Source organism: Aquarana catesbeiana, linkage group LG02, assembly GCF_042186555.1.
Source record: "Aquarana catesbeiana isolate 2022-GZ linkage group LG02, ASM4218655v1, whole genome shotgun sequence".
Lineage (NCBI taxonomy): Eukaryota > Metazoa > Chordata > Amphibia > Anura > Ranidae > Aquarana > Aquarana catesbeiana.
In genome coordinates this window covers 372,245,045-372,263,782 of record NC_133325.1, presented here as the reverse complement: position 1 = coordinate 372,263,782, position 18,738 = coordinate 372,245,045, and the positions used below count along the sequence as shown (strand labels likewise).

Genomic DNA, 18,738 nt, shown 5'->3' with positions numbered 1-18,738 from the left:
CTCCAAAAAGATTCTTGGTGACAAACGCCCCAAGGGATCCAGCCAAGGCTCTCACCATAAAGTCCCTAATCCAGGAACTGAAATCCCAGAGAGTCATTGTTCTGGTCCCTACAGGGGAGTTCTTCCAGGGTTTCTACTCGCACATATTCCTCGTTCAGAAACCCTCAAGAAAGTCCAGTCTCATCGATCGGTAGAGTACAGAAGATTTCGGATGGATTCCCTTTTCTGAGTAAAAAATCTCCTGAACCAAGGGTGCTACATGGCATCAATAGATTTACAGGATGCCTACCTCCATATACCCATTGCCGCAAGGTCCCAGAAATATCTGAGGTTGGCATTGAAAGTAGGGAAGAAGGTGGTACACCTGCAGTTCAGAGCACATTTGGCCTGTTATCGTCCCCAAGAGTGTTCACGAAGGTAATGGCCGAAGCGTTGGCACCTTTGCGTCTAGAAGGAATCTCAGTGATTCCTTATCTGGACGACCTGCTGTTTTTCGCTCAAACCAGAGAAGTGCTTCAGAAGAGCTTGGTCAGAGCTCGTGCTCACTTAGAATCCATAGGATGGATCTTAAACCTCCAAAAGTCTAATCTGATTCCCTCGCAGGAGGTAATATTCTTGGGTTTCCGTATCAACTCCGTGGAGCAACAGATTTTTCTTCCAGAAGAAAAACAGAAAAAGTTGGTGGAAGTGGTGTAGTTGCTACAGTCCTAGCAACATGACGCGGCAGCGATCGCCGCACTACGCGCCTCAGCGGGGGCGCGCGAGAGCGGCCGTTCTGGGTGCCGTCATATGACGTCCACTCAGGACGAGAGCCGCTCCGCCGTCATTTGACGGTGGGCGGGCGGCAAGTGGTTAACAACCAGCTATTCAGTTTGTTAAAAAAAAAAAAAGTGAAATGCTTTAAAACTGCATGCAAAAATGCATCAAAATGCGGGTTTAAAAACACACGGAAAAACACAAAAACTGCAGCCGCATAGATGTGAACCTAGAGTTATACTGGATGCAGTTTTTACTCTGGCTGGCATTTGCCGTATTTGCAGTTTCTTACCCTATGCTGAAAATCAAGGAGCGTTCAAAGCTTAACATAAAAGAGCTCTAGAAAAAAAACTTGTAGAATGTGTTTTACTTGAACAGAACCGAGTAATTGATTATAGACATTACATTAAAGTGCTTCTAAATGTAATCCACAGTCTGCTGAAAACGGGTCACAGGAGTGCAGAACGAACTGCACAACTGTGATCCATAGCAGAAGTACAGCCAAAAAAGCTTTGGCTGTACTTCTCTTTTAAGGTTAAAAATGTCCAAGGATCCCCCAGCCTCCCTATATACCTACTCGAGTTCTATCTCAATCCAGTGCTGTGCCCATATGCAGCTACTCTGGTTTCTTCTCCGCACAGGACACAAAAGCAGCAGCGGGAGCCATTGGTCAACCCCTGTGAGGGGAGGGGCCAACTCACACTGTGTGTGTGTGTGTGTGTGTGTGTGTGTGTGTGTGTGTGTGTATGAATGCACACAGCCTGGCTCAGGTTGCTATGGGGGTATACACAAAAGAGGTAGAGCCGAGAGAGCTGGCAGGGAACCCCAGAAGAGGGGGCTCTGTCCAATACCATTGCACAGAACAGGCAAGTATACCATGTTTATTATTTTAGAAAAAAAAGTAGCCTTTACAATTGCATTAAGAAACAATAAGCAAGCCAAATACTGCATTAGCAATTCTGAACTTACATATTGATGATTTGCCTCCACCATATTGTACGATGACCACCCACATACTCATAGCTGCTAGAACAATGATAGCTAGACGCCTGGAAAGCGTCTCAAGCACCTAACAGATTTTAAGTCTTATTACTAGTCCAGCTGAATCATTCCTACGAAAAAGCTCTTTCCATTAGAACAGGTAAAAGCCAATACTTTGAAAATTTATGGAAACCGTGGACAGGCTGGTGCCAACACCGACACTAGTATCTCTCTTACTGTCTTATTTTCCTATATATTTACTGTGTTACTTGATTATTACAAATGGAATCAGCCTTAATGTATGGTCTTCCTGACTGATTATGCTATGCTATGATATATGATGTTGCTTTTGTACAGATTTGTTTATCCCTACACTCACTTGTAACGATGTACACTTTTTTATTGATATTCAATAAAAATGTATTGATAAAAAAAAAAAAAGAGAAAGAAACAATAAGTAAAAATAGCCATGTTTTCATTTTGTAAAATATAGTTTTCTAGAAACATAAAATTAGCACACAGCTTAAGGGCTCATTCACACTGCCCACACGCTACACGCTCTATTTTAGTGTGTGGGCAGCTTTCATTTTTGGCTGCACTGATGGGGCGGTGTGATTTTTTTTCTCTTTGTTAAATTTATTTGAAGTGCACAAAGTGACAATTCAGTCATGTCTACGCACAGAAGCGTGGTGCACAGCGTTGCTGTGCAATGACACGTGGTGCCTGCCTGTGCTCTGTGGTAAAATGCAGCTTCTCTGCACTTTACTGCAGCTGACTGCACCACACCTCTGGACTGTGTTGCAATACGAACAGGGCACATAAAAAACAACTGTATTCATTGTGCCCTAGTGGCCACCACACTATATTTGAACAAGCCCTTAATGAGCAATATCATTTCCATGCTAGATATTGCAAATTAAAGGCATTGTACATTTTCTAATGTTTTTGTTGTTTTTAACTAGGTATTAGTGTATTGATATTCCATGTGTCATTTGTTTGCCTTACCTTGATTGGCCCATATGTTGTGGCTGCACTTTGTAGTGTCATGGCTGATCATTTTCCAATGTCCATTTATTCATTCACCTGGCTTGTTCCCTAAAGGAACGGGCACCTGCTTGTTACAGATCGCAATCCATGCCTCACAATTTCCTCTGTAGGAGCGCTAATGTGATGAAAGATGCATGGTCTTCTCTATGGTAATTGCTCTGAAACAAAAAAATCAGAAAGAAGCGCAAATAACCTTATGTCAAGCGCAAACTCTCAGAAGCAAAATACGAACTGTAAATAGATATCAAGTAATGGGTGCTGTAACATAAAGAATCAAAAGATCCATAGTCAAATCACAAAATAACATGCACACTCAGAAGTCACTGAAATAACATCTACTTCAGAGACACTCAATCATAATCTCTGTGCAGCTCTAACTGAACATCCAGGCTATACAGAGCATGTCCCCATTTCCACGCCAATGCGTTTTGAGGTCCTTCTTTTTTTTAAGCCACATAGAAACTGGAGGGCCGAAATTAAATACCAATATTACTGACAGGGGGTAGGGGTGGAGGGCGGAAAGGAGGAACTCTCCCCAGTTCACTTACCATAATAACCTGCTGTTGTAATACAATTTACCCAGCAATATACAGAGAGAAACCTCTTTACATCAATACATAGATACTAAAATCTTTTGTAAAAATTATAATAAAAAAAAGCATCTTATAAATAATATTTTATAGGTAGTAATATGCATCATATAGATAATGATAAAATACAATGTGGTAAAACATAAAAAGCAATACAACGCAGTCCAGGGTGGATTTGATTTAAATCACTACTAAAAAGGCTTGATTTAAATCAACTCAATTTAAAGTGATTGTAAGGGTTTATTATTTTTTTAAATAACAAACATATCATCTCCACTGTGCAGCTCATTTTGCACAGAGTGGCCCTGATTATCCTCTTCTGGGGTCCTCCGGCGGCTCTCGCGGCTCCTCCCCACATCAGAACCACACTCCCGAGGGGGTTACCTTGCAGACGCGCTCCCCAGTCCAGCATTCGGCATCCATAGCCGCCGAATGCATGACTCGGCCCCGCCCCTCGGCGCCCACGTCATTGGATTTGATTGACAGCCACGGGAGCCAATGGCTGCACTGCTATCAATCTATCCAAAGCCGAGAAACCCCTGTAGAGAGACAGCGCGTCCCCGTTGGGTCAAGTTCCAGGGCTCAGGTAAGTAAAATGGGGGGGCTGGTGTCTGCCAGGTGTTTTTTCACCTTAATGCATATGATGCATTAAGGTGAAAAAACACAAAGGTTTACAACCCCTTTAAATCATAACTTTTAAAGCGCAACTGTCATCTCTGTCCCGAAGCGGCTCCTCCTCTGACCCGCTGTTGACTCACCGACAGTCCCATTCATTTTAATGAGATGGCTGGTGATGTGGCAGTGACAAAACAAGGTGAGGCACGTGGTGGCAGCAGGTAAGTGGATGCCCGCTAACAGGCACTGCCATGATGGATCTGAAATGACAGGTGCTCTTTAATTGTAATGACTCATTCTTGCTGTTAGTTAAATTCTTTAGTATTTGCAAACAAAATGAGGTTTCCTATTTAGAATAATAAGCTGTCAGGTTAGTAAAACAGCGCTATCAGAACCGATTCGATCATACAGTTTGTAATGTACATAGATTTGCAAAACAATGAGATAAAGGAATATTTCTGAACTTTGTTTTATCTCATGGTTACTGTAAAATTGTGTGAATGCATCAATGCAGTGCATGTTATCTCATTAAATGAGTTTACCAAAAATGTACATTTTGCAGAATATACAGCCTCATGCTACTTAGCGAAGCTCCATTTCATGCTGAATAAACTAAATTATTAATGTATCTTAAATAGAAAACTATCTTTAGAGAGATTTCTACTCCAAAAGCATTATATTAAAATAAATTTGATAAAAATCAAAAAAATCAGATTTTTTTTTTTTTTTTTTTTTAAATCATTGATTTTTATCCACCCTGCAACACACACACACACACACAATACAACACATTAAAAGAAGGATGCAACATAAGAATTTAAGATCTCACTAGACTAGTATCCTACAGGAAACAATATACTTACAGACCGACAGGCACATACGTTAGCATGTCATCGCATGCACACAATAGGGTCTATTACCATTGGAGGGTTACTTATCAGATATTATTTAGAAGATGCTTTTTATTATTAATATCACTTATTTGAAGAATGTTAGTATCTCTGTATTCATATTAAAGATGTTTCTCCTGAGATCTTTCTCAGCGGATAATTGTCATGTGCAAACTGTAATTAGTCCCTCTTCCCCGACCTCTACTCCGCCGCCCCCCCCCCCATCAGTAACAACAGTATTTAAGTTTTGTTGCTCCATTTTTTATTTGGCTTGACAGAGGCGCACAACCTCAAAACGGTTACATGCTGGCATGGAGATGGGGGCATGCTCTGTATAGCCTGGATGTTCAGTTACAGCTGATTGTTTGGGTTTGATGTTGGTTTTGTATATCAGCTTGCTCTCCTGCAGCACACAGCTCTGTGTGAGCTTCCTTTCCTTGTTTTGCCCCATCATCCTTCCACTGCTAGCCACAGAGAGAGGAATTGTGACACTCCACTATCGCTCTGACGGCTCTTGTTGTCTCAGTTACAGTTTTTAATGTAAGTGGATCTATGTTCTCATTAGGCTGGATTCACATATAAGCGAACTGGACGTGTTTTGAACCACATCAAATTTGCATGACATGTGAACCGGCAGCCTTCTCTATAGATCCGGTTCACATATCTGCAGCCTGGCCGCGGTGCGTTTGTAAAAAGAGTTCTGTTGCGCTTTTCTAACCTGAATTGCACCTGAACAGGTGAACAAAACCGCATCGGACATGTGTGAACTGAGCCTAAGGCCCCGTTCACACCTGAGCGATTTTCTGCTTGAAGCTTGTAGCCTTAAAAGACTCAACAAGCCAAATCCTATTCATTTCAATGGCCCCTGTTCACATATGTGTGTTCTGTCACCTGCAGCAAAACACCTGTCGCTCAAAAAAACTACAAGAGCTTCTTTTTGGCAGATTACCAGCGTTTTTGTCCCCATAGACTTCAACAGAAACGCTTGACTTGAACGTTTTACAAGCGTTTTGTCACTTGTTTTCTGCTCAAACAGCGGCTCTCCACCTCTAATATCCTCACCCTCTCCTCCCCTTGGTACCTTCTATTGGCTAAACAAAAACGCCTGAAACTGCAAAATGCTGTAATACACTTCTAAAACACGCTCAAAAAACGCCAGTAGGAGGTTAAAGAGCCTTAAAGTGGAAGCAGCCTTAAAGAGGAAGTAGACGCCGGAGTTTTTTTCCCCTTTTTTTCTTCCCTACAAAGTAAAGGCATCGCATACTAGCACATTATGTGACACTTACCTGCAAACGAAGCCTACCCCCCCCACTCCCACCCCCACTGTAGGCCGCATCCATCTTGGCATGTCTTTGTTCCGCGGCCGGTGCTGCGTGACATCACTCCTGGGCGTGAGCTGCCGGTCACGGCACACGCTCCTGAAGAGACGGCACGACCGGGAGCTCCATCAGAGCACATGCGCCAATTACATCATCGGCGCAGTATACAGGAAAGATGTGCATTCTTTCCTTATCAGCTGCACAGAGATCATGACTGAGCTTCTCTGAACGATATGTTACTACAGAAACTTCTGAGTCGTGTTATTCCCAGACTGGACTATGGATTTTAACTCCTCATGTTACAGCACACATTACTTGATATCCCTTTACAGTTCATATTTTGCTTCGCACAGTTTGCACTCGATATCAGGTTATTTGAGCTTCTCTCTGTTTTTTTGTTTCTTACATCTCATTAGTTATTATCTGCGTAAAAAGCAGCAATAATCTTTTGTTGGCCCTATTTATCATTTCAATGTATGGCACCCAGGGACATGTGGTTTCCGTTTTTGATCTGTTAAGTGCTCAGCCTGCTTGTATCTGAGTCAGGTCCAATTAATTAGCTCTCACCTGAAGAGCACTTGGCTGATAGACCCATGGACTTGGAGATAAGCAGTTTCTTCATAGCAAGTGTCAGTTCTTAAAACTACAGGCAGAGATCATCGATTAACCTGTGCAGTGCCATGCGCCTCACATCTGAATACAAATAGAAACTCCTGGCACAGAAATGTGAAGATTTACTATTCTATAGGCTGTGCATACAGGGCAATAAAATATACCCTTTAAATAGTACATTGCAAATCTCACAAGTAATTAAACAGATCTGTTGTTTAAACAAACCACTTGTTAAGAAATCTGCAATGAATGAGTAATATTAAAAGAATTTAAAACTCTTTATCAGTTTACCCTAAACTGTGTTGCTACCCTTAGAATAAAAAAAAAATGCCAGCGAATACAGCGTGCTTATAGAATCAATGAATATTAATATACTATGTGTTTACATACATTTTAAAATATAACTAAAGGCAGCGCATTTTTTTTTTCGTTTTTGGTTGGGTGGAGAGTAACTAGAAGACAAATTTAATTGCTGTCTGTGCCCCTCTTAGACCCCATACACACTATTAGATTTTCTGCAGATTTTTCTTTTCAGATTTACCAAAACCATATAATATGAGGTCAAACCTTAAGAGTTTCAATTTGTATGCAATCAGGCAGGCCCTTGCACTACATGGTTTTGGTAAATCTGAAGACAAAATTATGCAGACAATCTAATAGTGTGTATGAGGTCTAAGAGGGGCACAGACAGCAATTAAATTTGTTTGATCGCTCAGTTCTCAGTCTTAGAGCCGGCGGGGGGACAGATACAGCATCCTACCAATTATGCATCCACCTAGGTAAGTATGATTCTGGGGGGAAAAAAATTCCATACTTCTCTTTTAAAGGTAAAAAAATTTTGCCACTTGCTGTGCCCCTTATCTGGAAAACAAGGATTTAGTGTCACTTTAACTTGGGATTTGTCCATATGATCTTGAACTGGCCAGCAGCTGTCTGTGTAGTTCCCTGGGCTTTGGATGTGATCCAGTTGATCATTAGGACAACAGAAACTTTGATTAATAGCCTGCCTTTTACAATCACCCATGGGCAGAGTGGCCTTCACAACATACAGTACAGAGGGATTTTACCTATGCATAGGCTTCTAATGCCTCAGCAAAAAAATGTAATGATAATTGTGCCTGCAGTTCCTTTTTAATTTCCCTCTAACACAGATAAGAGCAATCATATTCAAAGGTTGTAATGAACTGCACCAAGATACAGAAAGCCTGACTGCTGAACAGTTCGTAGAAAGGAGAATATGCGAAACACAAGTCGTCAAATATATTGCATTCAACTGCAAGGATTGTTTGATACATAAAACCATCGGGCTGATTTACTAAAGGCAAATAGACGGTGCACTTTGCAAGTGCAGTTGCACTAATTTTCCTCAGAGCTTAGGCTCTGTTCACACCTAGGCGTTTTTGGGCATTTTTCTGTTGTAAGCCTCAGCTCTAAAAAAAAACGCCCAACAAGACAAATCCCATTCATTTCAATGGCCCCTGTTCACATCTGAGCGTTTTGTCATCTGATGCAAAATGCCTGAAGCTCAAAAAAGTACAGGAGCTTCTTTTTTTGGCAGATTACAGGCATTTTCTGATTTTTACATTGGTGACCTTTTGACCTGTACAAAAACGCGGCAAAGTCGCTGCAAAAAACACACGACTTTCTGAATGAAAACAAAACGCCTAGGTGTGAATGGAGCCCAAGTGATTGAGGTGAAGCTTTACTTTACACAGAATACCCAATCAGGAGCAAGGAAAGTAAAAAACAGCATTTTTGTTTGCACATGATTGGATGATGGAAATCAGTAGAGCTTCACCAAATTTACTAAGGTCTGGGGAAAAGGAGAGCAACTGCATTTGAAAAGCACACAGTCTATTTGCCTTTAGTAAATCAGCCTCATTAACTTAGCCCAGGTTCACACTGAGCTGCGGGAATGAAGCTGTGCGAGTTCAGCTGAAGTCGCACAATTTCACTCCCACAAGTCAGTCCTGATTTCGGCGGCGATTTCACAGACATCTGTGCGGGTTTCTGCATAGATGTCCATGAAAATCGCAAAAAGTAGTACAGAAACGTCTTTTTGAAATTGGTGTGGTGCTGCAAATGCAGTGTCGCACCGACTAGGACGATGACATTGCCAGCAATTGCCACCGATGTCAAATCGCATGTTAAAACGCACCAATGTGAACCAGGGCTTACTAATATTTTGCAACCTAAAGTATGTACTTTTCATGACACAGCACAAACTCTAAAACTGTGTATCATGAGATAAAAGAGAGCAACTGACACAACCTGCATATTCTTGCCACATGCCAAAAATATTTCATTTCGGTCTTCATCAATTTCTAAAGCCTGGCCTCTGCTGGCTTAAATTACACAGTGATATATCTTTGATATTATATTTCATTTCCTAATGGACTGTGTAATTCTTTAAACCTGCTCTGGGGAAAATTGATGTCAAGCTAATTTTCCTTACATTTGTTAAACAACCCATCTGTTGCATCATATGATAAATGTACAAATAATCCTGTTTGTGCAACATTGTAAACTTGGCATTGCGTCATTCAGTCCTTAAAGAGAACACATTTGCGTATAACGTTCTGACTAACATAATTCTCACACAGTATTAAAATAGAAATATAGCTGCTGCTAGACATATTTTGGCAGTTGCAAAACCCATTTAGGCAAGCAGTACACAGCAAAACTGTGTGTGGCAAATTTGATCTTTCACACCCCAGCATAATACCATATGCTGCTACATCAGTATGCCACAAAGAAAAATGATTCAGCGTCTAAATAATGGATGAATGTGAACTTTGCTCATATAGTTAGGGCCTGTTCACAATAGAATGCAGTGTGGGAGAGCCACGTTCCCGCACAGCTTTCCGATCGCAATGCGTTTGCCTGCACCGGCTCGCATGTAACAAAAGTACCATGCAATGCGGTTGCCGCACATTTCAAAATGTAGTGCATGCACTACTTTTGGTGTGGTGCCATTTCAGCCCATTCAAACTGAATGGGGATAAAAATTGCACTACACAAAACTGCATGTAAAGCGCACAGAAACCGCACAGGATTCCTGTGCGATTCACATGCAGTTACTAGTGTGAATCGGCCCTTAACAGCACATCTACTTATAACATCCACTTCTAAACAGACAGGGGGGGTGTATACAGCCCAAAATACCATGAATTAATGCTATAAAAGTTACCTTTACTCTGATTTACCAAAAGAGCTGAGAATTTCGCTTTCAAAATGAATTTACACTCATCTTAGTGAATGAGATGAAAGTAAACAATCACATTGCAAAGAATGCCCAATCATGTGCTAGGAAAATGATAAAGAAAGGATTTTTGCTCGTACCTTTTTTCGGTCATGCCACTTCAACAGAAGCCTGTGGGACTGACTCCAGTACACATGGGCCGAATGTCAGAGGGTTTCTATTGAATGGGCCGATGACGGTGAACATTCCGTCCCTGTGTACTAGGCTTTAAAGTAATATTAAAGCGATTCTAAAGGCTAGACATTTTTTACATTGAAAGCAGAACTTCTGCTAGTTTCAGGGGGGCCAATGCGTTTCAGTTTCCTGCTACTGGGAAAACTGAAGAACATGGTTTTCCCATTGTATGAATATCTGGCTCAATAAGCCATAACGCCTATGTTATGTACCAGAATTGAATTTCAGCCATATGATTGTTAGATTTAGCTCCCACTTATGAAAGTAATGATAATTCTGGAAAATATAAACTGTTATAGCTAAACAAACTTATCCCATTGTGCAGTTTGCTCCTAGTTTTGAAGGATTCCAGCCCGATTGTTTTCCGTTAATTTGGCTAAATAGGAGCATTTTATAAGCAAAGTGAATCAAAGTTGGCAAGATTTATTGATTTAGAGAAATATACCAGAGTTCTGGTTTGCCCTTGGCCTTTAGAAAAAGCTTCTAAAAGCAAATATTTTTCAAGTCCCCTTAATTTGCCAGTTTATCAGTTTGCTAATTAATAGTCATTTCTATGTGTTAGTATTTGCTAAAATGTCATATATCCCAAATAAAAATTGGTCGGTGAAACATGTTAATAGTCCTGAGGATACACATTCCAAAGGTTACGTTTTTTTTTTACCAAAGAGGTTGAAATACAAATGCAACCGTCTGGGACATGTCATAGGTTCTAGAAAACTTCAGGACACTTCACAGTGGGAAACCAGTAGGAAGCTGGCTGTGAAGCCACAAGGAGTCACAGCCAGCTTCCCACACTTAGGCTGGGTTTACATTTCTGCAATGTCAGACATCGCCTGTGATTCACACCGCACTGCTGTGCAAATCACATGCAATGTCTGTGCAATGCAAATTCAGCCATACAGATTGTATAGCTGAATTCGTATAGCATTCGGACCAAAGTCGTGTAGGACCCTTTTTTTGGTCCACACCAGAATCAGATCCAATTTCTGTCCGAATTGACAGTGCGCACCGCGATATGCGAAACGATTTGGGGGCGTCATTAACTTTGTATTGACACCCGCAGTGGTTCGCATAGGGCAGTGAGAACTGCCTGCGAGCTGTATGCGATGCGGGAACCTGCACTGAATTCGCACGGGTTCCCGCATCGCAGCAGTATGAACCGAGTATAAATATGGGGAAGGTGGACAGGTGAGTGTCCTTTTATTAAAAGTATTTGTAGCTGCTGACTTAAATTTTTCTCAAACAGACTGAAGCTCCTCTTTAAAGTGGAGTTCCACCCAAAAATGGAACTTCCACTTTTTGGATTCCTCCCCCCCTCCGGTGTCACATTTGGCACCTTTCAGGGGGGAGGAGGGAGCAGATACCAGTCTAATACAGGTATTTGCTCCCACTTCCTGGCACAGATCACCGTGGCGCTTGCGGTGACCTACGCCACTTCCGGCACCTACTCACTCCTCCCCCGCTGTATTCTGGGAGACACACAGGTCCCAGAACACAGCAGGGACCAGAGAGGATGCACAGCGCAACTCGCGCATGCATAGAAGGGAACCAGGAAGTGAAGCCGCACGGCTTCACTTCCTTATTCCCTTAGTGAGGATGGCGGCAGCAGCAGCCGAGAGCCGACGGAAGGATCGGCTTCAGCTGCCGACATCACGGGCTCCCTGGACAGGTAAGTGTCCATATATTAAAAGTCAGCAGCTGCAGTATTTGTAGCTGCTGGCTTGTAATATTTTTTTTCGGAGGACCTCCGCTTTAAGGCTCAAAGTATATGAAAGCTTGAAAGAAAAGCTTCATTATGTATTTTATGCATCTAACCCAGACACAACTGCAGTGCAGTACCAGAAAAACAATCTTTCCTGTAAAAATAAATGTACTTCTATTTATGGGACCTCCATGGCTGCAACAAACACATGGGACATCTCCTCTTGCCTTCCATGTAACTGGTATCAATGGAAGAAATAAAAACACAAATACAGCACTGTCACTCTCAATGATCTTGATGAACAAATATAATTTAAAGGGTAACTCCACTTTCGTGGGGAAAAAAAATAGCAAATAAAGAAAAAAATAATATAGCGCATACAATTGCGACACAAGTCATATTGTAATTAAATGTTATTAAAAATTCACCTTTCCTTTTCAATCTGCAGCCGCTTTCATTTTCTGAAAATGCAATGCAATATGGCTACCTGGAGTTGTTTTGTACACAGAATGTGTACTGAACACTCCCCGGAAACATCATTTCCTGCTTGTGTGATTGGATCACCAATTTTCCCAGAAGTCTGCCTAAAATACAAGGAAGAGAGGAGAGGGGGAACAAGGGGGACCCCCAAAAAAAAGATGGTCCGCTCAAGAACAAACTATTGTAAACCTAGATAACTTTATTGTGTCAAAAATAAATACAGTACAAAATTCCACAAACCATGTATTAAAAATAGGGCAGAAGTCCTATTGTATGCAGGTGGCCACCGGAGACATTCCACATACATCCATCACTCATGCACTTGCACCCATATAAATTATATCAAAGGAGACCCGGGTCTAAACAATTATCACAAAGTCCTGAACAGGATATGCTGTGTAAATGCCAGGCCTTCGATATTTACTGAATAAAGTGCAGGTGCTTGGTGATTATTGAGAATCCATTCAGATGTACCCCGATAACCAAAGGAAGCAGGCAATTAACAACACTGCAAAGTTGGGGACCTGGGGAGTCCCAATTAGATCAGTTCAATAACATCAAGTAGGAAGGCAGTTTGGTATTTTGTGCAGGGGAGGTAAGCGGTGAACAGCCGTAAGTAAAAAACCTCCCCTGTGCTGGGGTGCATTTAAAGCTCACCGTTTGGCGTCTTCAGTAATGGGATGATGGACCCGGAGAGGTTGCCGGTCGCCACACCAGTATGGTATAGAGGAGCGATCGTGTGATGTGTTTGTCCGTCACCGGCCTGAGTTCTTTCTTCCGGGTCTGCCGCGAAGGGATGTACGGGGAGTCACAGGGTTCAGACACTCAGGCGCTCCACGCTTGATCTGTCAGGTGGTTAAGGGGAGCGTTCAGGCTCAGTATCCGCTGCGGGACTCAACCCGATGTCCGGGATCCTAATCAGGATATTCACATATAATCAAAGGATTATCTCGTAGGTGCGTGGGAGTCTCTGTTCCACCTGCACATAGGTTAGACGCTTACGCGTTTCGCTTGTTTCCAAGCTTCTTCAGAGCTGATTCAGAGCTGATTCAGAGCTGATTTCAGGCATCCCCTGCAACAAAAATGTCATTTTTAGGTGAGACATTTCCAACAGGAAATTACGTCTAAAGGGGTGCAGGTCCAGATGCTTTCCTCAGTAGAGCTTTGCAGATGCACAGCTGATTGATAATTATGAAACCACTCCCAATAGACCCACTCAGCACAAGGGCACAGAGGAACAAATAGTGATTTCTTCAGAATAACAAAAGGTAGGAAACCGCAAGAAAGTTTGTTATAATCCTTGCAATGCACATAGATTACCCAGAGGGGGATATTTTTTTACTCAACAAAAGTGGAGTTACGCTTTAAGAAATTCCCCTAGATTCATCCTTTCCAAGGTAGCACTGCCCTCCATAACTATGCTGGTGGAAAAATGTAATTTCTTGCAATGGTGAGCAGTACTGCCAGTGGTCAGTAGTGAGCAGTACCGACAGTGATCACTGGTGGATGGTGACAGTGATCACAAATGAGCAATGCTGCCAGTAATCAACAGTAGTGTCATGTAACAAGCGGGTCCACAATTGTCATTGAAGCTGAGAGATGTACTGACACACAGTGGCACAACCCCGATCCTACCATACTACTCCACGTTTCTTCTGTCCAGACACCAGGAGTGCCAGATACCAGGCCCACGTCTGTTTCCACGTCTCAAGTTTAAAGCGTTTGTTATCCCAACACTTCATATTCCTGATATGCGTCTGCTGTACCATGTACTCGTATAAGAAAGTATCCTGTTCTCTTTGTATTGCTTCCTTTGTATGAAATCCCTTGTGTTCCTGCTAGTCCCCTTGCTTCCTTTTTAAAAACTGACCACACTAAAGTTCTCTAGCTAAGCTGGGAACTCAGGCTGCTCTCCTCCAATAACCTGACATGGCCCAGCTGCACAGCCACTCACTGGGAAGCTCAGTGTGCTGCTGCCTGCCCCCCCCCCCCCCCCCCAGTTCTTATGCAGCTGGGAACAGAGGGAATGCGATCACTTCTAAAAAGGGGGGGGGGGGCATTTATAATGGTTTTTTTTTTTTTTTTTATATATCTATACTAAAAAGTGTTTTGCCTTTCATTTTTATTTTAAACTGAATGAGTTGTTTTACAAAGTGAACCTTTACAATAATTTTAAGCAGAGCTAATGCACCACAGCACCCATCCTCCCTTTCCTTCTCTCTAGGCAGACAGTGGGGGTTATTTACTAAAGGCAAATCCACTTTGCAATGAACATGCCCTTGGAAGTGCAGTCGCTGTAGATCTGAGGGGGATATGCAAGGAAAATAAAAAACAGCATTTTAGCTTGCACATGATTGGATGATAAAATCAGCAGAGCTTCCCCTCATTTCAGATCTACCCCTTAGATTTAGAACGACTGCACTTCCAAGTGCACTTGCAGTGCAAAGTGGATTTGCCTTTCATAAATAAACCCCAGTGTGTTTACAAACCTGCAGGCTGTGACAGAGCCAGAGATTTTAGCTGTCCAAAGAGCTCACAACATGACAAAAAAGCCGGCATTACTAGGAGAGGTTTGGCAAGTTTCCATGCATGCACATTGGCAAGCGGGCCCCGGGAACTCCACTCCCTCCTGAAAGCAGGGTCTGTCCCCAGGAACCATGGGCATCTGGTAACACTAATATATGGTACATTTTAGGATAAAAATCAGGAAAGAGGACTGTTAACTGTCACAAAGCTGTGATAAATCCTTGTTTCCACCACAGGAGAGGTTTAAAGTGCAAAGTCCAGAAAACATAAAGCAATCCAAAAAGATAACATAAGCACACAGTTCATTGTCAGCTGGAGATGAGGTGTGAGATAAATTCTGCTCATTTCTCCAACTGACACCATACACTAACATTTGAAAGCTTACATTTATTTACAGCACATCCCTTACCAGCAAGTAAGCCTTTTTAAAGAGACCCTCTGTCAGATCTATAAACAAAGATGCCAGTTACCTGCAACTTCTCTGGTATCCCATATATCCTACCCTCCTACATTCGAGAGATACAGCCTTCGACATTCAACAGTTCTGGGAATTTTACATGCCTCTATCCTCCACCACACATGTTCGGTCCTTCCTACAAACCCTAATTCCCTACAAGACTCAGCAATGATATAAGGGGTGGACAAAGGAACCAAAGAGCATGGTGGTGGACACAGGCATCCAACATCGGAAATGTCAATGGGCCGCCAGAGAGTCAATATAATACTACTTTTTTAAATAATTTTGATTTGTTTAAAGACCTGACGACAGGTCTTCTACATGTTACAGTAAAAATAAAAAATAAAAACAAAACAGTACTCCTATTTGCAATTAGCAACAACACGTTTTCCTTTTCACTGATCTTCATAAATTAGATCAATAATGGTATACATCAACATACTATCATGTTGTGTAATATTCTACTTATACATAGTAGGTTTTTATCATTTTTTAAATATTACCTTTTGCGTGCATGAGCCATATTGAAATTTTGTTTTAGGATGGAACAGAATGTAAAAAATAAAGCACATTGCTAACGACAGAATAATCATACTTCCTGCACATGGAATCTGTTCACTGACAGTTCAGCAAAGCCTCCAAGACACATGCTGGTATTGAAACCACATAGAACAGACCCAGATAAACTCAGGGGCAGGGCCCCTGACACATAATAAATCCAACCTGCTATTCCACATACATCCTCCCCAGATACTGGTTATCACGCCACTTCATCTCTGTTAGAAATTTCGAGAGATTACAAACAATAAGGCTCTCTTACCTACAGTAGATAAGAATCTGTTTTACCCCAGCAGGCAAATGCTGCTCTTTTTTAAAAACCTACTCTAGATAAATGACAGTTAGAAGCCGATTGGTTGCTATGGAGATTACAGACACTTACCTTTTTTTTTAGTTTACAAAAGCCATAAAAATGAGGCAAACTATGAAGACAAGCATATCATACAGAGAGGTAGCTGTTACTAATGGTTAGTTTGCATTATTTATGGCGTTCGTGGAAAGGTATGAAAACTGATGCAAAAACAGCTATGGAAAGCAGCAGGTTTAATGTTCATGTTCTAAGCTTCAGGGACTGAAACTTGATCAGCTGGCATAGAAACAACATTCTGATGTATTTTTTTATTTCTAAATGCCCCCATCATTATCTTTGACTAATAATAAGCTATCATACTGTAGCTTACATAGGGGATATCAAACCACTGTGATTTTTTCACTCTAGGAATTATCTTGGCCCCACCACTCTAGGAATTATCTTGGCCCCACCACTCTAGGAATTATCTTGGCCCCACCACTCTAGGAATTATCTTGGCCCCACCACTCTAGGAATTATCTTGGCCCCACCACTCTAGGAATTATCTTGGCCCCACCACTCTAGGAATTATCTTGGCCCCACCACTCTAGGAATTATCTTGGCCCCAGCTACATATATAACAAGATAGGTATGCGTATTGCCGATAAGCATTATTCCATCTCTGTTGAGAATTCTTAATTTCCACACAAATAATAAAGCATTCAATAGCACAACGTTAGAGAAACATGCTGTTTGGTGAATGGGGAGAGAATTCTGTAACTGATCAGGCTCTCCCCCATTCACAGATCACGTTACAAGCAGTGTAATCAATGAAAGAACTTTTCTCAATGTAGGAGAAGAGGAAGCTGTTAAAAAAATGCAGCACTGGAAATCCAGAGACCAGAAAAGGATGAGGCATCCCTGCAGGGAAGATTTCTCCAGGATCCAGCTGCCTGTACAATGTGAGACATACTCCACTAAAGTGATGGCAGTAAAGCTGTAGGGACTGTTTTAACTAAACTTTAGCTTTAAGGCCTGGAAGAATTTTTTTTTTTTTTGATTATTTGATACAACACACAAAATTGTCAAGTAAGGATACATAAATTCTTCTTAAAGAAAATCCAGTCAAAATTACACAAGTATCTGAAAATGTACTTAAATTAGTATAATTGCTTACAAAAATGCACATGAGTCCTTATGTAATCTAAAGTGGAACTTTATTCAGAAAGTTAAAGCGGAGTTCCACCCAAAAGTGGAACTTACGCTTTAAGGACTTATAAACCCTGACATGCCACATTTAGGGGGGGGGGGGACCGAGTTTTGACACGTACCCAGCTCCCACTTCTGCTCACGCCGCCTAGGCGACTCGAGTGGAAGTTCTACTCTCCCCCTTCCTCCCTGCAATCTTCTGGGACACGTCACAGGTCCCAGAAGATTGCTCAACCATTCAGGATGCGAAGCGTGACTCGCGCATGCACAGTGCACACCAGTCTGTGAAGCCGCAAGCTGTTACAGACAGGTGCCCACAATAATGATGCTGGTGCCAGGGAGATAAAAGGGAGAGATCCGCGCTTTGGCAGCCACTTTGCTGGACCATTAGACAGGTGAGTGTGCATCTATTAAAAGTCAGCAGCTATACTTTTTGTAGCTGCTGAATTTTAATAAACACAGAAATGGCTGGAACTCCACTTTAAGCCCCAATAGATCACTTCAGACTGGCCCTTTTTACAGGTATAACTATGTGGACTATGTAGGTGCCTATACTGTTTCAAATCCAGTAGGACACTGTCCCACCCCGCTCTGCACATGTTTAGTTGCTCTCTATTCTCAGAACTGTGCCTAAAATCAGAGCTACTACAGGCCAATCAGCTCACAGCTTTAAGATTTACTGTTGCTGAAGAGGGAATAAAACAACAGGAATGACACAGACTGTGTTGAGGGAACACAGATTACGGAAGGAGAAAACAAAAAGCAGAAGAGGTGACAGGACAAACTGCTGCCAGGGAGTCACAAAAGAGTTACACTTAAGCCAGCCATTAGGGTGGATTTGATTTAAATCAAGTCAATTTAAATCATAATTTTTAAAGAGCAACTGTCATCTCTGTGATGCAGTGGCTTCTCCTCTGACCCGCTGTTGACTCACTGACAGTCCCACTCATTTTAATGGGATGGCTGGTGATGCGGCAGGGACAAAACAAGGTGAGGGACCTGGCGGCAGAAGGTGAATGGATGCCCGCCAACAGGCGTTGCCATGATGGATCTGAAATGACAGGTGCCCTTTAAATGTTAGGACTTATTCTCACTGATAGTTAGAATCTTTAATATTTGCAAACAAAATGAAGGTTTCCAGGTAGAACAATAAGCTGTCAGGTTAGTAAAACAGCGCTATCAGAACCGATTCAATCATACAGTTTGTAGTGTACATAGATTTTCAAAACAAGGAGTTAAAGGAATATTCCTGAACTTTGCTTTATCTCATG

At 41.9% G+C, this 18,738-nt stretch overlaps 1 protein-coding gene across 7 annotated transcripts in view; it reads right to left on the bottom strand.

The window, feature by feature from the left end:
* Positions 1–18,738, bottom strand: part of TPST1 (tyrosylprotein sulfotransferase 1) — a 128,604-nt gene that overhangs the window by 99,775 nt on the left and 10,091 nt on the right. For 4 of the 7 annotated variants that reach the window (XM_073615111.1, XM_073615117.1, XM_073615118.1 and 1 more), the window contains exon 2: positions 2,743–2,942. The exons of 2 other annotated variants lie outside the window; for them this stretch is intronic. The gene's annotated coding sequence lies outside the window, so the exon portion shown is untranslated. Of the gene's footprint in view, positions 1–2,742; positions 2,943–13,085; positions 13,501–18,738 lie in introns of all 7 variants that reach the window. One more of the 7 variants, XM_073615116.1, reaches the window with a different exon arrangement.